The sequence below is a fragment of the Balearica regulorum genome, chromosome 2, assembly GCF_011004875.1.
Source record: "Balearica regulorum gibbericeps isolate bBalReg1 chromosome 2, bBalReg1.pri, whole genome shotgun sequence".
In the NCBI taxonomy this organism is placed as follows: Eukaryota; Metazoa; Chordata; class Aves; order Gruiformes; family Gruidae; genus Balearica; species Balearica regulorum.
The window spans coordinates 109,965,438-109,989,731 of NC_046185.1; the positions used below are offsets into that span (position 1 = coordinate 109,965,438).

At 40.0% G+C, this 24,294-nt stretch overlaps 1 protein-coding gene across 7 annotated transcripts in view; it reads left to right on the top strand.

Moving 5' to 3' along the window:
* TPK1 (thiamin pyrophosphokinase 1) overlaps positions 1–24,294 on the top strand; it is a 314,203-nt gene that overhangs the window by 254,218 nt on the left and 35,691 nt on the right. The window contains exon 8 of one of the 7 annotated variants that reach the window (XR_012834005.1): positions 226–369. The exons of the other annotated variants lie outside the window; for them this stretch is intronic. The gene's annotated coding sequence lies outside the window, so the exon portion shown is untranslated. The remainder of the gene's footprint in view (positions 1–225; positions 370–24,294) is intronic. 7 annotated transcript variants of the gene reach the window in all.

Sequence of the window (24,294 nt, forward strand, 5' to 3'; positions counted from 1 at the left end):
AGAAGAGGTTGGAGGGTAATGGTAGGCTTTTCTAGGAAATGGTTCCTTTTCTAGAAAATTACTGTAGAAAATAATCTTGCCAACTAATTTACTCTTCATCTCTATAGCCTTTGATATACTGTATGTCATACCTGTACTGAAAATGCCAGCATAAATATATATATAAACTGTGTATGTATGTGATTGTGCTTTCTAGATAATTTTCATGCAAATTTGCTTCTTTAGGTAGCAAGTCAAATTGCTGTAAAATGCTACCATTCAAAAGAGCGCCACTGTCATTTCACTTCAAAAGGCAATAGCAGTAACAACGGGAGCAAGACCTTTCTCTAACTATAGCAACAGAGCATCCCCTGACTACTAACTTCACAGGTAGATAAACAGGATCCAAAATCTTTCTGATGCTGTTTACATTGTTAGCAAAATTGAAATGTTTACACTGTTTTTTTCACTGTTTTACTTCATTGGGGTTTTATTGATGGTTCGTTGTGAATGGAACAAAAAGATTACAATAGCATTGGGGTTTTATGTCTTAGGGGAAATTCAGAGTCAAAAATACAAAAGAAAATTAGTAACTCTCAAAAAAAGGTCAGAGGGTGAAGGACTGTTCTGGAAAAAGTTGTAAATTAAGATGGACAGGTATCTGTGTGCTAGTGAAGCTGTTTGTATAAGCACTCTGTAACCTGTTTCATAACTGAAATAGTTTATATGGCACATTTTGCTCCCCCAGTTCATTCTGACTGAGACAAGCTAAGCAGCACTCCCAAGAATAGCTCTGTTTTCAGTGGCAGAGTGAAAAGCTTCACAGCTGGATTCCCCTCTCGTCTGACTTCCTCTCCTTCCCTCCCTTCTCATGTTCTTCGTTGGTAGAAGACTCCCAGTCCATCAACTGGGATCTGTCTTCAGAGCTTTCAGTGGTGTATTTTTTCCCTTATTACAGCTCTAAGACCCAGGGTAAGGCAGGGTGACAGAAGTGATGCTGCTGCTCCCAAAGCTTCAGGCATTTTTGACCTTTTGCGAGCTATTTGCCTGCAGGAGTGCGGTTGTCTGCCTTCCAGGGTCACATCATTTATTACAAGGCGAGGCCTGCTGAAATATTTTTCTAATAAAGCAGATGTTCTGATGGTGGCAGCCTGGCATCCCACTGGTTTACTGCAAGTCAGCAAAAGCAACAGTGAGGGCATTGCTTAGCATTGCATGAAATTATTTTGAACCAAAAAGACCATTTGGCATACATTAAAGGACTGATGAACACAGAGCTCAGTTGTGCTGGGTCCCATAAGCTGTATTAGCATTTTTTCCTGAACAGCAGCTTGAAAACTCAGTCAAACTTTGTGAAGGGGCTTGAAATGGGGATTTGAGGACACACGTTCAGTCTACTTCCATGTATGTTAATGAACATTTGGAATTAGTGGGAGGGAGATTTGGTTCCAGCTCTTCTTTAGCAGGATAGCAGGGTCCTGGCATTGAGTTTGGAAAGGACACTTTAAGGTGATAAACAGATACACTCTTCCAGATCACGCTGTTGGGGCAACATTACTGCTGTAGGACTCCACTTATGGAAAGATTCATGTGAGTACCTTAGTTCTGAACTAGCTCAAACCACTTCCAGCAGTAAGTTTAGCCCAGCTGGATGGCTGTCTTTAACGGGACATAAGGAGTATATATATATGATCCTACCATACAGCAGTAATAGGCAGTAATTGCCAGGAAGGGGTAGAATAAAAAAACCTCAGAAAGACTTCTCCAGCACAGCTGTGCGTGGAGCGGATGGCTCTCCCCAACCTAAGTTATACCATCCTGAAGTAAACTGGAGACATTTGTGTCTAGCTACATTGCCATGACACATTGCAACTGTGGAAACTAATTTCATTATTGACATAGAGGTGAGAGGGTTGTCAAGAGAGCAAAACGCTGTTCTTTCCCTTGCATCCCCTCTGTTATTTCAGTCCCTCCTTCTGCTAATGGAAATGTGACCTGGAGGTATGAGGAAATAGGTGCTCTGCTTCAGCCCAGCTTTGGTGCAGATAATCCTCATCTCTCTGGTGGCGGCAGATTGGTGAGAATACTAAAGTCGCATGAAAATCAAAAGCAACCTGATGCTACTGAAGGGTATGAGTTGTAAAGATGAAACACCTTTCTGAGGAAGAGAGAGATCTACAAAGAGCTACCATTTAGATTGGTGGAGGTCCAAAGTAATTCTGTGGACTTCAGCAATGGCTCTGAATTTTCATCAGTGGGTGCAGGGGTAGGATTTGTCCAAGAAAGAGACCTTTGAGTTTGTACTAAAGACATTTAACCCTAACAGCATTCTCATCAGTCAACGTGCCCATATGGATACTGGGAAATCATGTCATTTAGACAATGTCAGAGGCAAAGCTGAAACATAATAGTGTACTTGAATGAAAGTCAGTGAAAAATTGGCCAGAGTACAAATGCTCGTTTGTCATATCCCTTGCAAATATACTTTAATTGTTTTCATATTTAAATGCCCAGAATTAGCCATAATAAATGTAAATGTCACACTGCTGAGAGATCTTCACAACCAAGGAAGCTCTCTGAGGCATGTGGTGAGTTATTGCCAGTTCCCAACATCTCTGCAGAACCGCAAAAGGGCAAGGACCGGTAGGAGGACAAATCAATCATGTCTGGCTAGAGTCTCCTAGAGTTAAAAAATGAGATGAGTTTGTCTGTGGTGACTCACTTAATGGAAAAGTGTGCTATTTAGATTTTTGGGGGATTGTTCCAGTAGGTAGGCAGTACCATTAAGTATTGACTCCTCCTTTCCAATTTGTTTACAGACCTTTTAGTTCTGTTTATTTTTTAGTACAGACTGGTATATGTGATTGATCTCTTCTCCCCAAAAATGTGACACTGAGGGAAATTATTTCCTCTGCAGTGATCTATTCCTGTACCTTAATGGCAAACAGTTCTGGCTATTCCCTCTACAGTGTCTCAATTCTTCATTCACTGCTCCTTTTGTAAACATTTTGCACGTTTTATCTGAGTGGGCCCTGCTCTCTCCAAATTTTGCCTCTAGATGTTTGTGGGAAAGAAGAGGTGGATTTTTCCTTGCTGTCATATGAAGTTCTGGAGAGGACAAAAGTCTGATGGATGTCATCACTGACTTTTGTTGTATGCTTCTAAAAAGTTATGTTTTGGCTCTAAGTTGTTTATGGCATCCTGATGTGTAATTAATAAGCCGTTAACAACTAACTGTAGTGCTCTGCAACTATTAATTTTAGATGTACATACCAATTACAGACCACTAAGCAAATCTGTTGTTTTCAGGTGAGTTGGAAAATACAAATTTCTGATAGATGATACATGTCTTGCTGTAGAAGTATCTGTGTCTTCTTTGGGGCAGTAAATACACGTGGAGGAGTCAGGACAATAGCAGGAAGGGGAAGGAAAAAGAGAGAGTAGCAAAATCGGGATGTGAGGAGAGCGCATTTGGGATTAGAAATGTGTTTTGGAGAGAAGAAAGGGCAGGTAGCATCAAAATGTTGGAAGATACAAATACTGAGATTGAGAAAATGAGAACAGAGGTGCTTTAAGTATGCAGTTGACATCTTCCCTTTTGAAGCACTGAATTGAGACCAAAATTTCTCACTCTTGTTATTTCTCTGCTGTTAGCAATCATCTCCCTTATTTTCCACTGTTGTCCAGGCATAATAATCTACTTCTACTGTCAGTAAACTGATCAGCTCAAGTGATGTAGGCCTGTCCACAGGATCTGCCTGGGTATTGATCCAACAGCAAAAGATGGCATTAGACATTTGATTTGAAAACAAGAAGGAAAACTCTGTATTGCACTCTTAATGGCTACCAATTCAAGACTCTGAAATTAGGGAAAACCAGAAACAGAGAAATAAAATTAAGTAGTGTTTTTGGATGTAATCATGCTTATAGATTCAGAACACTGGCATTATTCAGTGTCCCAGGTGTGTTCTCCGGGAATGAATCTGGAGCCGTAGTTGAAGGTGCAGATGTGTACAACCTCAGCCTCTGCCACTGCAGAAACTGAGACATCTGGGAGGAGTAAGGTGAAGTACTGCTGAACCGTGGGATTTTCTTGTGGTTCAGGCAGTTGATTGTCTGGAGTTTTTACTCTATGCAAGTACTTTAGCTACTTGCAAGTTAGCCGTTTATTTCTCTTAGCACTCGAGCTGAGTTCTCAACAGCATGACATTCCTGAGAGCTCTGCCTTGGTCCTGTAAAGCACAGGATACTGCGAAATGAAAGCTGTGGTATCATCTTTAAGTTACCCAGTTTTGACGTTAATGTCTCTGTGCCCTTGCTCTGGAACAGTTTAACAGGTGCAATGGCATTATCAATTCTGTTGTAATGAGCAACACACAGAAGCCCGTGAGGAATTTAGTATGCATGCACTCAATGCAGTTTAAATCTATGCAGTAAATAAGGCATAAAGCCCTATGATGAATCAGGGCTCAAAGTGTGTCAGTTAAGAGAATACTATTTACTGAAAGAGTGTGGCCTGCTTGGTTAGTGTGACTGTATAATTAAAGGATGAAATCTAAAGAACCTGAACTAAAATTTCATGGGCAAACTTTAATTCTGTCATCTTATAGCTCTCAAGTCCATGAGTTTGCAGCCTTGGCATTTCTTAAGAGTCATCTTCCATGTGTATTATAGCCAAGTGAATGTGGGTCCATATACTATTAACAGGCAACTGTATGTAGCATGTCACATTGTATCAATACAAGCCTAGGTCAGTATGTGGTAGCTGAGTTTCCCGAGTTATTTATCTTTCTAGGCTTTTCCTTGTATTTAATAAGAAACTATTGATAAAACCAAAGAATCCTTTCCAAAAAGTGCAAATATTTTTAGTATATTTTAAGTGGGTGGTGAGATGTCATAAAACAAATAGTAAATCCAAATAAACAGGGGTGGAATGCATGTCAACAGATCTTACAATCCATATAGTTTTTGTATGGCATCACTCCTGAAAAACCTAAAAAAAGGTTCTTCTTTTATAAGCTTTCAGTGTTGGAGGTTCCTTCATAACAACTTCTTCAGGAAGTCTGCTCGAATTAGAACTTTTTTTTTTTTCCTTTCTGTGTTCTCCGGTTACAATATGTGATAAATATATTCTCATGCTGTTAAGCATTAGAACACAGCATTTATAATCTAATTGCCAATAAGAAATCTCAGAATTGTACATTTAGGTTTCCCAAGCGTAGGGCATAACTCTATAATTTACACAGGCACCAGCAATACCACTGTATCACCGCTGATTGGCATGCCACTTAATGATCCTGTTTATAAGACAATTTTCTAATCAGCTGCGTGAACACTCATCAGGAGCTTGCTTCTTGATTTAAAGTAGAGGAGTTGGAGAGAAAGATAGGGTTTGTTTTGCCTATAAAAACAAACCAGGAAAAAAAAAAAGGCAAATTATAAAGGCAAATACCAGTTTTTTCTATTTTATAAAGCACTGACACAGTAAAAAAAAAAAAGGCAAATCACAATTATAAAGAGCTTTGATATCATTAATCTGGATTATGCATTTAAAAGCTCAATGTAGAGTTAAAAGCTGTGGCATGAATCAGTATTCTTCACAGTATTTCCTTTGTGTATTTTCAAATTGGATGATGATAGCTTAAACATTAGCATTCTGGTTTTTAACAGGTGTTATATTTCCAATTATTGTTTAATAATACTTATGTGGTATGACATTGTAGATAGTCTGTTGGGTCTAGTCAGTTGAAGCTGAAGCACAGGCAGTTTTCCATTTGTTTCACATGTCAAATTTTTGTTTTCATCCCAATAAATTTAGCCAACCCTCTCTCCCACTCAAAGAATAATTAATTATTCCTTGCCTTCTTCCTATCTATTTTATCCTTTTGTTCTGTAGTAGACAGAATAGCTTTAATTTTTAAAAATGTTATCTAAAACACATATAAGCTGGGTCAAGTGTGTCCTGCAGGGAAACAATTCATTAAATCATTTAAGAGGTTTTAGCAAGATGAGCTTCACTTGACCTGCACAATGTATGAATAGCTTTGGTACACACAAATAAAGTAGCTCTTCCAAATTTATCCCCAAGTAATCATTGTCAAACCCTTCTAAACACACCTTGCCACCCTCTGGTCTGTATATCCAATGTATGTTGAAGAATTCATGTTTTATGAAAACATCAGAGCCTAATACCGAGCTTGTGGCATTGATGGGAGAATTGCACACTGACTTTAATATTAGTATGTTAATCTGGAGGTGCCTCCGCCCCTTCCTTCACTGAACTAGGGTAACTTAAGCCCCTGATTCATCAGAAGTTTTAGGCATCCATGTAATTTCATACACATGACTAGTTCCATGGAAAATAAAGGGATGATTCAGTGGGTAAAGTTAAACACGTGCAGAAGTACTTACCACAAGTCAAACTCTGCAGTGGGAGATATAACCTTCAAAAATGCCTGAAATGGCTTTTCTGTATGTAAAATAAGGTGGTAGTGACTTTAATCTCAGTCTCCGGGGTTAGCTGTCAGTGCTGGTTCCTATTCAAATATCTCTTTTCACTCACCAATGCTATAAAGCTCCCTTTTCTAGCTTTGCACATTTTTTATGTATTGCTGGTTGGCTGTAGTAATTTACATGAATTCCTCCTGATTTTACTGTTGAGTGTCTGGGCAAAGTATGAAGACATGGTAAGACAAATGACTCTCAAATATTTCTTGCATCTGGCTTCTTTACCTGTAGTTCAGCAGATGTGGTTTCCTGCTAATACAGCTGTCAGGTCCATGCATCAAGTAAATTTTTCATATGAGGATTCTGGAAAAAAGGATTCTGGATATCTACCAGAATTTTTAAACAATCATAAAGTTTTCATTAAAAACCAGAATATGGTACGTGTCTGCATAGTTGTAAGAGAACAAAACACTCTGGATAGTGTGAATCAACCACAGTGGATTTGAATTATTATATTTTTTTACAGAGCTAAAAATTTGCCACACTTTTGTGGCTTTGTCTGCCATAGGTAAAGCAAGATTTTCAATCCACATTAAAATTGTGTATGCAGCCAATAAAAGGGACTCACTAGGGAACAGGGAAAATTTTCCACATCACTTTATGGGCTGGAATGTATGAAATACTAACATCAACATAAATCTTAGTTGTACTGGAATAATTAAGTATTGTTTCTTTTTTATTTTAAAATATGAAGGATTGCTGTGTTTACCTTTTAACATTCCAAAAAGCCTGCAAACTGGTTTTTGGCAAGTGCAAATCAACAAATGCTGGCAATACTCTGAAATACAGCTTTCTGTCATGAGCTTCTGTAGAGATTTATATTGCTCATTTGCAATGTACAGTAGGAAGGTTGGTTGGTTCTTCCGAGCTTGTGCATGCCACTTTCTCTTTGCTGCTGCCTTTTGTTATCCTGTGTGTTCATGTTAGCATAATTCTGGAACAGACCTGGACCATTTAAGACTTGTCTTGGATTTTTGGGAGCTGTCCTGCTGGTAATTAATTTTATATCCCAAATATCTCAAGCAAGCATTGTTGTTAGTGAATGTTTAGATTAGCTTGTGTTCCTTTTAATGCCTCCACAATTACTTTAGTGTCCCAGCTGAAATCAACTCAGAAGAATTTTACTCACTGTTGTGAAATTCACTTTTTCCAGTTTATGCCATTCTCTGACTTCCCAGGGTAATGATTCCCTAGATGTTTGTCAATCTTGGTTTTGCACCTGTGTTTCCTGAATTTCTCTGCCAATTTTGTCGTCTACCTCCTCTGATGCCATTTTCAACAAATCCTTCAAAAGTTGCTAATAATGAAGGCAGTCTTTTAAAAAAAAAAACCCAAACCCCCAAACAAAACCACAAACAAAAAAACCCTGAAAAAACTTAATTGTCATCATGGCACAGCCCAAGTTGCTGACTCAGTGGGTAGGACACAAGGCTGGGGATCCAACAGTAGGGCTGGAAAACATCATTAGCTCTCATTAGTATACTGTCTCTCTTCTGCTGCTTGTCTTGTTAACTCTTTGGAGCAGGGACCATCTACTATGCTGAGTCTGTACAGTGCACCCTGTCCTGCCTGTTAGTCACATACTACGGGGATAAACATAATTAATTGCAATTGGGAGCTGACTTCTGGAGTTACAGTTGAAAGTTAATACCATGGAGTGATTCCTGATTTTAAATAAATGCATATTCTGTATGTGCTGGAGGCTGCATCTGGGTTGTTATCTTCAGAAATTGTACTGTGGAAAGAGAAGAAAATCATTGTTTAACATACAGTGCCATCTACAGAATAGGTTGCGCAGCCTGCACTTCAGACATTATAAGGGGAGGTTTTGTTGGTTTGTTTCTTTTTTTTGTCACAGCACAGTTGACATTCATGGCTGGAAAGTGTATTAGAAGTTTTTAGCAGATGCCTGCAGAATTGGAGGATGAAAGTTTGAGAGCCCAGGGGCCTGGCTGAGCTCTTGCTTAAGTGCTGGGCTGCAGTTCCTGCTCTCTCAGCTGCTGCTGCTGCTGCTGCTGCTTGGGAAGTCGATTCTGTCGCCCAGGATACCCAAATGGGATGTGGTTTGTGTGCTCACCCACTTCAGTTGTAATCTGCAACGTAGGCCAGACTTCAACAACAAGACCTGTTATTAAATTTCTTTTAGAAGCCTAAATAGTTGGGGTTTGTTTGGTTGGTTTTTTAAATACAATTATTTCTAGAAATGCTACAATTGCAGTTAACTTTCCTAGTAAGTGCATGACCTACTACAGCAGTCTGACAGGCACACAGAAGTGGAAAAAGGAAGGAAGGGACCAGAGAGTAAAAAGTCCATCTGGGATCACATTGTGAACATTAGGTATAGTAAAGCACCCTGTCAACTGTTCTCTCCGCTAAGAGTCAGTTTAAATGCGAGGGAGGAGGGGAGCGTGTCCTCTCATGTTGTTACCTAAGCACGTGCTGCAGAGAAAATGTTAAGTAGTAGTTGTGTGTTTGCATGGTTCACTGGTTGGAATGACAGCATTGGCATTGCAGGGAGACTTGGATTTAATCCCCAAAATCTTTAGAGAGCTTCTCAGACAAATGTTAATTTTGGTGCAAAAAGCTGGATGTTATGATATTTTTTAAAAAAGACAGAAAAGGTGAAAGAACACGTAAATATCACTCCTTCCACTCTCTGGAATCCATTATTTATGTAATATAGCGAAGTTATTGTAGTCACTGCAGAACAAACTGTTGTCTGTCCTCTTTTGTCTAGCTTCTGAACGTTGGAAGTTATCTGACCTTTAAGCTGTTACTAGTTCAGGACCAACTGTATGGCATCTTCAAATTAGTGGGGTTGAAAAAGAGAAACAGGAAGGCAGGGCTGACAATGAATTCTGACATCCAGGGCAGATACAAAATAATTTTCTGGCAGGTGATCTTGCAAAGGAGAACGAGGAGGGAAATATGAGAGGGATCTTTTTCTTTTTTTTTGTTGTTAGATGTGAAATTCAATGTATTTAAAGTAGCAGCAGAGATAGACTAGGAGACTGAGTGTCTGAGACAGCTGAAGTTGCGCATTAAATAGAGTTTATGAGACTATTTTGCCATTTCTCACCTGCACTGTCATAGTCAGTACATGTGAGTGTGTAGGTGAGTGGGGGTGTATGTAAATAATAATTCCTCTTTATTTAATATACATTAAACCTTAAAAGGGACAGAAATATGAGTTAGCAGAGAGCTACAAAATGTGAAGGTAATTATGTAGTAGTTATCCTCAACATTTCCATCTTTAAAGTGGTTTTGAACTCCTTAAGTGCAGCAGTTACTGCAGACTGTGATTAGATAAATGGATGCAAATGGTAATTGTAACTGATGGATGATTGATGATGGCTTTATATGTTTATCATTATATACTGTTGTAAACACTTTCTTCCTCAGCAAGGATGGAGCCTGTAGGCAAAATGATGATGTTTTGAATATGAATTCAAACTGTAATATTTTAAAGATTGTACAGGGCCAATATTGTGGGCTGGAATAACCACAAAGCTGTAGTAACTGGTGAACTTTGCCAGTGGTATCAATGGGCTGAGCACCAAACATCTTCCAGCTGACCTTCAGGGCCTGAATACAAGTGCAGCTGGGAAGGTGGGTTAATAGGAGAAAGCTTAGAAGTACAGATGGGGATGCTGCATGCTGTTGAATGATGATTTTGGGTGGGGAAGACCCACTGATCCACTGCTCAGAAGAAGAGGAGGTGCTATTTCTCTTCATTCTTCTATTGCTTTTCATGGCTTCTGCCTGTCTTCTCAACTTTCCAGTGTCCTGTCTCCTCAAGTTAAAGTCAACCTTTGTGAATTTCTTCTGCCCTGTAGATCATTAAGGTCTGTAAGGCATTTACAATGCAGTATTTGACAGCCATGGGAATGAAATTTGTACACCCTTGTTGTAAGAGCCATTTGGGACAGAACAAGTATGTTTGGATAATTAGAGGTTGATGTGAACAAGGAGACAAACAAGGATGTCCCTAGAAAAGCAGGATGGGATAAGAGGTTCATATACTCTGAATGATGCTATAATTCTATTTGATTTGTCACCTGCCATTTGCTAATTATTAATCACAGTAACAACATTTGGTAGTTAGATTAATTTAAATGGATTTTTATTGCAGCAGCTTGAGTTTAATGTCAGCTCTTTGTGTATCATACAATGAAGAAAGTAACCTGTGGTAATTAAGTTACAGGCTAAGTCTTCATTCTACATAAATTGCTCTATTCACTGAGGAAAAAATAAGCAGGATATTACCAAAGAAAAGCCCCAGATCGTTAGCAGCCTCTGCTCCCTGCTCTGTTCCTTTAAGTCACTTCACCTGCAGTGCTGAAATCTGTTACATTTCCTATGGCATTGTAGAACTGATAGTGAACTTGCCAGCTTTTCTGTCCTGTGCCTGCCCTTGGGCTTGTATAAAAGTAGTGAATTAGGTTCTGTTTTGTTGACCGTTTAGATGCAAGGGAAATGGTAGTCCTGTTTGCTTACACGTAAATGCTGCTAGGCTATTGTCTGTGTGAACCTTTGTGGAGCACCCTGATGTGATTGTTACCCTGGCACCAGCAACACAGATGCCAGAGGGAATGGAGAAGGGATAAATTGGAGGTGCCATGCAAAACAGCTCAGCTAAAGACATTTTTCTCCTGCACTGAAGAAAAGGTGTTCTGTATGTGTTTAACTACTTAGCTGGTCTGCGACTCCTGTAATTTGCTTAGCCAAACAGAACTTCAAAACAGATGGTTTCTAAATTTGGGTAAAATAACCATTTCAGTGTTTTTTCCCTGTGCAGTCTGCAGTTATGCTTTAGTACAGAAATTATTTGAAAATTAAACCAGAAAATAAAATTGAGATCTTTACCAACTGAATACTAATTTCAGGAACATACAGATTTTAGTATGTGTTAGGTTTTCATCTGCACATTTAGCGTAAGATTTGTTTATGCTCTGATTTAGTGTTTCTTGCTGCTTACTTGCATAAACACTACCAAATCAGTCAGTTGGAGTCACCAGTGTATTTAGCTCCCAGCTGCATTTGCTAATAAAAGGAAGAATGACAAGTTCCCTCCTTCACAGAGGAGGAAGTAGAGAAACATAAGGAAATAATTCATTGCACTTACATAGCACTTGCTATCAGCAATCTGTATAGGCACTTTACTAAAAGTAACCTTATCTGGAAAACATTTTTGTTGTGAGAAACTACTTTGTTCCCTATCTCTTTATTGAGGAAACTGAGTCACAGAGCATTTGTTTGGTCTGAGATTCTAAGTGAAGCGAATCAAAAGGTAGGAATCCTAGTATCCTGGGCTTTGGGATTGTTTTTATCATGATAGAAGTAAATTAGGACAAAGGAATTAATTGAAATTTAATATTTTTTAAGATTTATTTAATACATTTTAGAAATAGTAACCATATACAGTAGTATCTAGTAAAATTCTATTTAGAAATACTGCCTTTCTCTTAGAACATATGGTCAACTGTTGGTAACTTTGTATGTGTCTATCCCTGAACATAAAAAGGTTGTGTAGGTGTAAAAATGGAGTTAAATTCAGTTTCCTAAAAACTCAAGCATAATATTTGGTCTCCACTTTAACCATTAGTTGTCAGTATGAGAGCAGCTGTGTACACTCAGGTAACCTTTCAGATAACTCATTGCCCGAGAACTGAAATTATCTTGTGTTGGGGATTACTAGAGGGAATTTTAGGGATATGACTCATTTGACTCAAGTCTTTACTCCCTCAAGCAAGTGTGCTGCGCAATGCACAGCCAGACTTCATCGTGTAAGGCAGAGCTGGGCTCTGGAATTAATTGTCACGGCATACGATGCTGACTGCAGATATAAATGGATTCGGAAGAAAACTTGACAAATTAAAGAAGAACAGTAAACACAATCTCAACCTCGAGAAATCCCTAAGCTGGAGGCTCTTTGAGGAAGAGTGTGCTGAGGAAAATACCATATTGCCCTGTCTCTAAAGTTCTTTCCTAAATGCCCATGATGTCCTACTGAGATAAATCCTTGGAATGACAGCAGTGGCTGCTTTTGTGCTCTTTTGACCCTTAAAGTCTGTAGCTCTTTTTCCTCCTGAGAGAGCAGTTATATTTGTTTTGGCTTCCTCTTCCAAGCTGTTTTGTGCCCTGCCATGATTAGAGACTCATTTCAGTTTAAATTCCTCTTTCCTGGACAGAGGACTAGAACTATACACCCCTCTTCAGAAAGAATTCCCAAGTACAATGTACTGCCTGTACCATGTCGATAATATATGTTTATATCTGTTGAAAACATCTAACCTGCCGTATCTTTTTTTAACATCTCTAGGCTCTTTCTCCTAGTGCAGTACTGGGACGCTGTAAAATACAGCCTTGGGTTGCTTGCTAAATTGTCAAACTTGGTTGGCAATCGAGAGTCTGCCTCAGCTTTTTAAGATGCTTTGGCTGCAAAGGTTTCAGAGGAGGACTTTTGCTCCTTTATTGAAAATCTGCTTTCTAGTTGGGGTTTCTAAAGGTGGCATTGTAGATCTGCAGGCATCAATGGAAGGGGGTTTATGGGCCCAAAGCATGGAGTCTCAAGGAGAGAATGAGTTGACTTACCTTCTTACTCTCTCCTGAGTTTTCAGAATTTTTAACAGAGAAAGCTGTTTGGGTTTGTTTGCTGTTGTTTTGGTTTTGGTTGGGTTTTTTTGGTTTTTTTAACAGAAAGCTGGTATGATTGTAGCTTTCCTTCCAGGGGCTGTGAGGTAGATACACATGGTGTAATGGGATACTCAGCTACAAGAGTGCCTAAAATGTTGAGCTGTAAGAGTAGAGGTATACATAACTGAAAGCAATAGCCATATTATGCCTTAGGAAGTTGATCTTTCATTAAATACTCTTGTTAAGCGGTGGTTAGCGACCACAAGTGCATTCATAGCAGCTCACCTGACAGGTGGAAAATCTTCACTGCTTTCCTTAAGGCCTCTTTGAGAAATAATTAAATTCACTGAGTTGTCTTCAAATTCAGTCCATTTGTATCTTCTCTGATGTGTATAATCTCTGCTGGTTCAGAGAGAATGCTTTTGGGCAGGGTATAGTCATGAGCAAGGCTTCTGTCTAGCCCATGTTGCTTTTAGAGTTGTAGTTTTTATGTAAATCAGTTTTAGGACTGAAACTGCAGATTAGATGTTTCATGGGTACCTTCTTGGCATGTTGCATCACTGACTTGAAAGGTAAAACTACAGTGTAATAGCCACTTGATGGTGCTTTCTAAAGGCTGTAATGTCTCTTTATTTTGCTGCAGATATAGTAGCAGCTGGCAGGAGCATAAGGTTGCAGAATTCTTACTGCAGCCATTCTAACTCTGTGGCTTTTATGCTACCACATAACATTTATATACAGGGTGATGGGAAAGGAAGGTGAGTGAAACGTATTTGCACATTATAGTAACAAAATCCAGCATTGATGGGTTATATTTTATTCTGGAAGAAATGCCACTGTGGGGGTTTCATCTGATGTCGTAATTTGCAGCTCTTGTCATTCTTGTGATCATTGGCCTGTTGTGTAATAACCAAAATTTCAAGAACCTGTTTGTCTTGAACTGCCTTGTCATGAGTTCACATCTAAATCTGTAAAATATTTCAACTTCAGATTTAGAAAGGTAAGTGAATTATGCTATAGGAAGCAAAATGTGTTATTTTTCACATCTTTCTAAAAGAATCTGGTATTTTAGCACCTTGCCTCCGAGGAACATCAGGTGGATGATGTCTTTCACATCCATATATAGTCATCACCATGCAAAAGAAAACCTTCTCTCTTCAGTCTGATTTTTCAATCAGATGCTTTGATTAAAGCATTACAGAGCTAATGTAGAAAGCAATTGAAGTAATATCCAACAAAGGGTTGTGAATTTTTCCCATGTACAGAAGAAAAGCATTATGGATGTTAAGTTTGTTCTTTCTTTGTTTTGTTGGTGTTTTGGGGTTGGGGGGTATTTGGGTTGTTTGGTTTTTTTTTGTCTTTTGGGTCTGGAACCAGTGCAGCCTATTCTCTATAAGAAAAGACAGAGAATGGAAAAGGGGACCAAAAAAAAGCCTTCTATGGAAGGAGGCATGTCTGTAAGTGTAGACAGGACATATATATGGGATAGTGGATTCACATTATCAGAGGCACTTCATTATATGGTAATCAGAGGAATCTACCTTCGGAGAATTTAATGTTAAAATTTTGTTTTGAAGTAGCTCTTTTTTTTTCTTTTTTTTCTTTTTTTTCCCCTCTCACACCTCCTAACTGGCAGAAAGCTTGTTCCCCAGAACGAAACCTCTAAGGGTATGTACTAAATCATCTCAGGTGACAAGTGGAGCAGTGATTAACCTAGAGCAGGTACAGTCTCTAGTCCAAAAGTAACTTTGATCTTACTTCTGCTTGAAGTACTTGTGTAGCTTCTGGTGTAACTTTGCCTTTTTGCAGTGTTATGTTGCATGAGTTGCACCATCTGCACCCCATATTTGCCTGTTCTTTATGCTTCTATAGCCTAAATTACTCTGTCTCCCCGCCATTTAGGTATAATCATATATTGGAAAAGAAATAGCCTGTGACTTGAAAGTTACAAACATGAATGTTCTCAGTCTTGTGTCCTGGGCCTTACAGAAAGGTAGGGAAACAGCAGGTCCTTTGTGGCAAGCAATGGCAGTGCTGTGCTCAGCAGGATAGTGAAAAGTCTTGGATTTCAGGAATCGAGTTGCCCCTTTTGGAAGAGTGATATGTAATGAGTGATGTGAAATAAGTGATTTTTCCATGTGATAAATTGAAAAGAAGTTGATGGGAAGAGATGATGCAGAAGCTCCTGCCCTCTAATCAGTGGTTCAGCTAATGTACGGTACTAGCAGAAAATTTCCAAGCTGCTGATTGTATTGCTGAAGAAGAAGAAAAATCATCTCATTGCTTGAAAATGCAGTGTTTTGTCTTGGAAAGAAATATGCATTAAATTATGGTACTTAGTATTTTAGACCTTCTGCCTTGTCGGATCAAGGTTTGCTGAAGCTAGTAGAGGCTGATTCAAATATATAGTTTCTGCTGTAGCCTGGAGATGACACTTTAGTCTCCACTGTCACTAATCTGGCTGGGAATGACAATCAGAGTGATAATTACATGGGAACCCCAAAGTGTCAGAGGCAAAGCAAAGCAGATTCTTGTCCGTAGAGACTTTGCTTCTTGAACAACCAAAAGCTACATATCAAATCCTCCTGTGTCTAACTGATGAAGGTGGCCCGATACAATCGGATGACATTTTGTATCAAAGCAAAGCTAATTATTAGTAGAATTGTATTGCCTTGCATGCTTTAGTTTTGGAACATATACATATTCATTATTCTGTCTGCTCTTGAAAGACTGAGCTATTGGTTATTAGTTAGATAATTACTAAATACTTCCTGTTCTTTTGGAACTTGGATGAAATGCAGACTAAGGAGCCAGCAAGGAATACTCAGCAAAACTGAACAGTGCTAAATCGAAAACTGATGAGAAAGTGCTGCTTTCTGCAATGCACAATTTCACTTTGGAGCACATTGGGCTGAGATGGTGTCGGGTTTTGTTCAGCACTGTTTGTGTGTGACTGTGCTGTGCTCCTTCAAAGTGAGTGCCTGGGCAGCAGCATGTAATCCTAGCTGGTTGCCTTGTCCTTGGCTGCATATAACATAATATACAACATGCGATGTCTGCAACAGATGCAAACCATCACAGATGCTCCTGATGTGAAGATGGTGGAAGATCCAAAAGAGTGGATTATTTGAGTAATGGAACCATCAATAGTTAAAATAGAAAAGGCACAAATGCTTCTTTGGATATCTTTTGTGTTTCCACACATATAGTCTGTCTTTGCAGGTTAGGACTATATTTCCCTGGGGAAATATTCTAGCTATGTCAGGACTGCCTAGATAGGGAGGGTGGGTGTGGGGGGGATGCGTGTGTGTGTGTGTGTCTGTGTGTTCTTACCTTGGAATTTGGTTGAGAAGTAACCAAAATTACAGAGCAGGCAAAAGAGACTTCTGATGAGATCAGCGTGCCCTTTCCCATAATTACTCCTAGTTCTGGTTTAAGGTTTGTTTGTCTCGCAAACCATTTGTACAGAATGTTACCAGCTTTTGGTTGGCTGCGTGTTTTTAAGGCCTAAATGAGTAAATGTATGTGCAAACATAGGTGCAGTGAAATGTTGCCTATTAAAAACTGAACTCATAAAAATGTGTTCTAAAAGTAATAGACAATCAGCATCTTCTTTTATAGAGGAAAATCAATTTAAAAAGAAGCAACTCTGAATATAATTAAACATCGTAACTCTGGTTTATATGTGTTTAATAGGTATAATAATACTTACCTACAGTATCTCACAGGAGCCTTTTGAAATTTAATTAATTAGTGTTTATAAAAGCACATTGAAATCCTAAGATGAGTAGAAACTCCAAGTACATTGTATTGTTGCTGTTGTTTTATGAGCCATTTTGAGAAAAACCTGGTACTTCCAGAGATCCAGAATGCGTTTTAGCATTCCATCATAATTTTACATTCACATAAAGTCAGTTTCTTGTTGTTTTCCTAAGATTTTTCCTCCTCCTACAATCAACACTTAAGGCTGTTGTTTGCTTAAAACCCAAAATATGTATTTAAAGCAACTTTTAATGTTAGGTAAATACCATTCGTTCCCTAAACTGTTTTTGTTTTAATTTCCTTCAGAATCATCAGGTGTAAATCAGAAGTGCTTAAATAACTTGCAGCCAATCTCAGTGACAGTATTAACATATACCACTATACTGCATAGTTTGAGTTTTCAGAGCAGCTTCTTAACTACAGGAAAGACTGTTAAAAGTCTTGTAATAGGTCTCAGTAGTTTATATTTCCTCATTACAGCAAATGAGTCCGTCAGCATTTTGTTTTTCAAAAGGAAGTTTTGCAGGAAAGATAAGCAAACAAACAGCTGGAGAGCCTCAGTCTTCAGTAGGAATGGAGATTTGGGGGACAAGAGGGGTCCCTAGAAAGGATAGCATGACTGCTGAATCATTAGGTGTTTTAAAGATGAACTATTAATTAGTTCTGAAATTAGAATTAGTTCTGAAATTATTGTTTCATAAGTTAAAAGAGCCCTATTTTTTCTTTTTTTTTTTAAACTGATATCTCTACCTTTTAATCTAGTTTTATTACGATTGGCACTACACAGATAGTTTCATGTAGACATCTCCAGAGAAATAATTCATCTAACTAATGATACTGACATTCAGTATCATTCAGGCCTGCAGCCTGAAGCAGGAGGAAGGACATATCACCAGAATTGGCCAATTGAAGGCTTATGAACTGCTGGGTGGCTTTGTCACCTCAGGAAAACTTCTGATAATTCTTAATATTTATTATGAGTTATAGAGGACTCTTCACTTTTAAGCAGCACGTTCTTCAACACTGGGTTTTTCCCATGCCTCTCACAGACTTATGAAATTGAGGAGGACACAGGCTTCATTGTGTACAAAATGTTTAGCACTTCTGTGATTTTTATGGTCTGATGTCAATGTGAATATCTGTTGCCATGAATATCCACTTCCTGTGTTCTGGGTAGTCATTCCAATATTCTGTCTGGATTTGACTTCATAAGAAAAAGATTATTTTTTTTTAATTATACCCCATTAAAGGTTTCATAGTCCAGCAGATGGGGAACTATGCTAGTGTGGTGGGTTGACCCTGTCTGAGGGCCAGGTGCCCACCAGAGCTGCTCTATCACTGCCCTCCTTCTGTAGACAGGGGAGAAAAGTACAACAAAAAAAACTATGGGTCGAGATAAGGACAGGGAGAGATCATTCACTAATTATCATCACAAGCAAAACAGACCGAACTTAGAGAGGGAATTCATCTAATTTATTACTAAGCAAAACAGAGTAGAGGAATGAGAAATAAAACCAAATCTTAAAAACACCTCCCCCCACCCCTCCCATCTTCCCGGGCTCAACTTCACTCCCGGCTTCAACCTCCGCCCCCCCCCAGCGGCACAGGGGGACGGGGAATGGGGGTTACGGTCAGTTCATCACGCGGTGTTTCTGCCGCTTCTTCCTCCTCAGGGGGAGGACTCCTCTCACTGTTCCCCTGCTCCAACATGGAGTCCCTCTCATGGGAGACAGTCCTTCACGACCTTCTCCAATGTGAGTCCTTCCCATGGGCTACAGTCCTTCACGAACTGCTCCAGTGTGGGTCTCTCCCACGGGGTGCAGACCTTCAGGAGCAAACTGCTCCAGCGTGGGTCCCCCATGGGCTCACAAGTCCTGTCAGCAAACCTGCTCCAGCGTGGGCTCCTCTCTCCACGGATCCACAGGTCCTGCCAGGAGCTTGCTCCAGCGCTGGCTTCCCACGGGGCCACAGCCTCCTTCAGGTGTCTCCACCTGCTCTGGCGTGGGGTCCTCCATGGGCTGCAGGTGGAATCTCTACACCCCCTCATCCTCCCTCCATGGGCTGCAGGGGGACAGCCTGCCTCACCATGGTCTTCACCATGGGCTGCAGGGGGATCTCTGCTCCGGCACCTGGAGCACCTCCTGCCCCTCCTTCTGCACTGACCTTGGTGTCTGCAGAGTTTCTTACATCTTCTCACTCCTCTCTCTGGCTGCAAAAGCGCTCTCTAACTGTTTTTCTCTTTCTTAAATATGTTATCACAGAGGCACTGATTGGCTTAGCCTTGGCCAGTGGCGGGTCCGTCTTGGAGCCGGCTGGCATTGGCTCTATCAGACACAGGGGAAGCTTCTAGCAGCTTCTCACAGAAGCCACCCCTGTAGCCCCCCTGCTACCAAAACCTTGCCACGCAAAACCAACACAGCTAGGAATCATTAGACTCGGGCATTTTTCTCAGGTTTTGCTGGGTAACCCAGGGCCACTCCAAGCATTTTCCCTACTTCAAAAACAGAAGTAATACCACTGACATCCTTTAAGTGCTGCGAGATCTACTAATGAAAATTTTTGTACAACGGCTAATGGTGTTTTTCCTGAGTGGGCACTGGATGTGTTGTGTAACTGTGGTAGAAGACTACACTCTACATTGGTTTGTTTCTCTTCCCATCTTCTTGCTGTCTTGGTTCCTTTGGTAGTTTTTTCAGGATTGGGACAACCATGAAGTTTTTGTTTGTGCAGTGCCCGACACAATGAAGTCTGAAGGCAATGACTGCTATCGCACTGGTAATTAAAACTGAACTTAGTAAGTGGACAGCATGGTTATATTAATAGCCTGTAAATCCCTCCTGCACAGAACTGGATTGTTCTTAACTTGCTGAATTCTTGTACTTGTGGCATTTTGATCTTGCGGGTTTTCTTGCTGTGTAGAATGCAAACTGTTGATTTTTAGGCAAGTTAGGATACTTTGAGAGAAAACGCAGTAGCCATTGGTCAGTTTTTCAAGTATATTGGCTCCATTGGTTTCACGAAGCCCATCTTAGGCATTTGTTTCTGTCTGTCTTGCTAAATTTACAAGCTCCTTTGCCTTTTCAAGTGAAGCTCTTAAGATCTTGTAATCAAACCACAGACAGCTAACGTGTTCTTTATTTAATCTACAGTGTTTGCATGGACTGTACTTCCAATTCTGTATAATTTAAATTTTGTGCGGAAAAAAAAATTGCCTTTAAATATTTTAGGTTGTAGTTTTGGCTTTAGATGTATAGGAAAGAGTGTTTCTGTTAACTCTGTTTAAGCAAGTATTTAAACATATAATGACTTTAAAATGCCTCAGTTCTCATCAGATTTAACAGTAGTGCTGCTGAAAGGCTCTTGCCAGCTCTAAGGGATTGGGATTTTTACCAATCCATTTTTAGAAGGGAGAAGATTAAGCCCATGAGAACTGCAGGCAGTAAAACTCTGAACAGACTATCAATCTCCAGCCTAAAAACTACTCCTCTGGCCTTCAGCCGGCTCCATGCCTACAGGGCATGTGAAGGAGCCAGTGCTGCAGTCCTCACCTGGCCCTGTGCACCCAGGGAGTCACCGTGCTTGGGTATTGCCCCAGCCGTTTCACTGCAGCAGCAGTCAGTGCTGAGGACGACCTGAGATATTTCAAAGAGGGATCCGAGCAGAGATGCTGAACGGGTAGAGGGTTTGCCTGTCTCTGGTCTCTGCTGCTTTTCCCTGAGTCTTTAAAATTTCTGCAATACCCACAGGTTTTTCTAAGGTGAAATGACCTATAAATATATCACACTCTTTGAAGATATGTTGTCCTATGCCAATCAAAAGGATAAAGACATACTGTCCTTACTACTAAAAATAATTGGAGAGGCGCCAGTGAGGAGCCAGTTTAGAGAAATTATTGCATTGAGACAGATCCCTACGTAATTGATATTTGGTATGGACAGATTTATGGAGGTAGCTGTTACAATCCTATTAAATACTTAGGTGAAGCACTTAGCTCTGTCACTTTTATTAGCACAGTTTTGCAAACTCTTTCCGTGGTAATTTGAGCTGTGTATTTTTTATCCTTTTTGTGACTTCCTGCATTGCAGAAAGACATCTTTAAAACTCCCAGCATCTTCCTTTATGCTCATGATAGGCAGATTGCATTGACATGGTCTTCACACAGGAGCAAGCACCTTTTTCTTGTCCTGCCTTTGGCTGTACTTCCCACCCTCCATCTGGACAGATCTGCTGGGTTTTTTCCTTGCTTTGTGCCAGAAACATACTGCATATCTAATATACTGTGTTCAAAGAAGCCGAATTTGCTTTTTTAATACAAGCTCTTATCTCTTACAGAGCATAGATCTACAAATACTGTACTGTGTCCCCCACAGCTATTCTCTGCTTAGAGATTCTTCATCATGTGTCGGACAGATGGCACAATCAGTGGGTTGTATCAGAGCATTAAAAAAAGAAATTCTTTCTCGCTGCTTCTACCCAGACTGTTTTGAATTCAGTGAGATGCAACAGCTGTAACACAATCTTTCAATGACAACTCTGAGCGTGGGGAGGGGGGGGTGTTGATTCATTTGAAAGTCAAAAAATACATAGGAAAATGACATTAAAAAAGAAACATAAAGGGCTTTAACAGAGCTATGAAGGCTGCAAGGTTAAGAACCTGACTTTTTGGAGTTGTTTATTCTCTCAGCTGTCTCAGATCACTGGTAGATCTCCATTTCCAGCTGCTGATACAAACAGTACAGCACTGGTTTTCCTTCTGTCCAACACTTCTTAAGACTGCTCCTTCATTTGTTATTAAATAAGGTATCTGGTACTTACAGAAGCCTTGCCAAAGCATCAAAGATGCTTGTATTCTTAGTAAGCATGATAGAAAAAGCAGCATTAATAATATAAGAGTTTGCTGAGAGGACAGCCCTAGGTTTCTGTATTGGGCATCTGTTGTGCCTGACCATTACCAGCTCTGCAAGCATGTACTTTGGTTTTAATATTAAAGAACCTGAAATCTTTTATAACTGTTAAATGATATAAAAAAGATAGATCTTGTGTTTTAGTCCTCAGCCTACACAAACTCTCATATTCTTTTCTTCATGTGTTTTTTTCCCACCTATCCCTGCTGTTCCTGCCCCGAAGAGAAGTGGTCCTAGTGCAGCTCCTGTCATGGTTCCCAGCTTCCCTCGAGGAAGAAATGCAGTCAGCAAAAGAAGCAGTCATAAGCTGCCAGTATACACGGGGTAGTGGTGGTCTCAGGATAAGGTTGGAAGAAAGATGAGGGTCTCTGCAGAGCTGGCAAGGAGCCGAACTGCAGAGATTAGGGTCGTTGGAGGTGGGAGAAGGGAGGCACTGAGGGAGCCTTCTGACTGATGGGTAAGGGGTCGTGGAAGGCCCCAACTGCTGCCAGTCTTCAGCTTACTTCCAGGGAGAAAGCCTGGCCTGAGATTTGTGAAAGAAGCATCCTGTCCTTTTGTATCTCCAGCTTCCCATTTTATACAATATACCATAGGGAGGAGATAGATCTTCTCTCTTACATTGTTATCCACTTTCTGTAGAACATAGCTTCATGTTCCTCCAATTTTCATATTCCCTGGCTGTATCACTACAGTCAAACTGCTCCTGTAACACTGCTTTAGGTGCTTTTACCCCTAGAAACTGCAGCTTTTTAAGCTAATCTTATATCCCTGCCCAGGTAAACTTGAGCTAGATGAGAAGGTGTTCTCAGCTAATACAGGAAATTACACAAGAATAACTGTACCAGTTTAAATTAATACTCTATTTAAATATTCTGAATAATTTTTTCACATTAGCAAGTTGTAAAAGAAAGGAAGTTTTTAATTTAAGCTTTTAATAGGGGGGAAGATGAGAGTATAGACTAGAAACAGATGTTTTTCCCTTTGTGTTGTTGCAATATTAAATTCATTACCTGGCACTGTGTGGGAGGCAGTTTGGATTGTGGGACAGGCTTGATATTTCTGCTGAATGATCAGCAGGTAAGTGATTGTGCTGATATTTAATTGTCACCTCTTGGGTTCAATAGTTTAACAAGTCGTTGTGACAGATGAGCTGGCTGTTGCATCTGAAAGCCGTTCAGGTAGCATTTACTTTGTCTCAGTGCACTTCTTCAAAGCTGTCTTCATAACTGTGATGACTAGAGAGGGGAGCAAAAGGAAAGGATTGTGTAGCTGTGAGTGCATCCTGGCAAATGCAGAAAGTCCTGCCAGAAGTTCTTGGCGCAGGTTTTGACCACAGAAGCACACGCCGTCCTGTGTAGTACTGTGGTGTTCTGTGAAGCTAATGCTGCAGCTTACTGAGATGGGACTCCAAATCACTGGGAAACACCAGCCAGCAGTTTGACAACTCACTGTTCGTTGCATTGTCCTTTTTCTACCCATGCTATTATCATTTTCCCAAGTAATTATTATTGCCCTCCTGGACAGTTGGTTAACTCTCTGTAAAATTCTGCTACATCAGAAGCAGGGGAATTTGCCCTTTTCCAACATGTTCAGCAACATTGACACTGTTTTTTATTGGTCTGTGCATTCTATTTTACTTCTTTCCCCAGGACAACACAAAGTGGTGAACAGCTGGCCAGCTGCAGAAGTACTTGTACAACCAGAGAAGGTTAGGAAAGGGATGGAAGGGAGTCAGGTTGAGAACTGTTTGCCAGCTTTACTGCAGAATTATGATTAAAATGTTTTGTTGGGAGTTTCATATATGTGCATGTGAGAGTCAGCGAAACAGCTTGGGCTGCCTTCTGTTTCCTTCTCTGTTTGTTTAGCATATAATTTCTCAAACGTTACATTTAGTGTAGTAACTCTCCTTTCATTCGCAAGATATTAATCTGACTTCTAAGTCCTCCTCCTTTGCACTTTAAATGATCTCCCAGTGTAACCGGTTGGGAGTTTGACTTACATCTTCCTTTGTCTAGCACTGATCCCACATCACTTCTTGTGGACTTGTTCTAGGTGGGTGATGGAGTGAACAAATAGCAACAATGGTTCCACTGGAGAAGCTGTAATTCCTAGTGCGGGAAGAAACCGAAGGGCTTTCTGGGAACTGAGGTCATTCTTTTTATTAAGAGTCCATCAATATACAGCTCATAAACCATCAGTAGCTCTTTGGATGGATGTAAATCAGCAGCTGTAGTTTATGTTACTCAAAGTATTGCAGGCTGCTTTTGATAATATTTTAGACAGTTTCATGATGTGCATATAATCAGATGGAATACCATTGCACCCTTGCCTTCGCAGCAAAGGATCCAGGGATCCATGTATGCATGCATAATCCATTACAGACAGTTTTGATGTAGGTACTTCAGACTTACAACAGTTATTGCATTTTTCTCAAATTATAACTCAGAAAATATGTAGGAAATATAACATTTACAAGGGGAGAATGGACAAGGGATTAAGGGATAAA